A 279-nucleotide genomic window follows, 5' to 3' on the forward strand; every position below is an offset into this window, starting at 1 on the left:
AATTCCTTCCGAATTGAAAACCGATGTCTCTCAAGAACACTGGCGACCCATTGCGAAAGGCTTGGTGATATACGCCCCGAATGGATCTTCATCTTCACCTCCCATTCAGTGCGTTCCGCCTCCTGTTCATGGCCAAACCTAGAGATCAGCAGATCGTAGGCTGCCGACTTGCTCAATGGGTTGTCTATTTCCCATTTCATTACCACAGTCGAGATAAGGAATTCTTGCTGGGCGTATTTCACTTTTCTTCCAGAACCGACAGTCTTGGTTGTTTGGAGA

This window comes from Plasmopara halstedii (genome assembly GCF_900000015.1).
Source record: "Plasmopara halstedii genome assembly, contig: Scaffold_292, whole genome shotgun sequence".
In the NCBI taxonomy this organism is placed as follows: Eukaryota; Oomycota; class Peronosporomycetes; order Peronosporales; family Peronosporaceae; genus Plasmopara; species Plasmopara halstedii.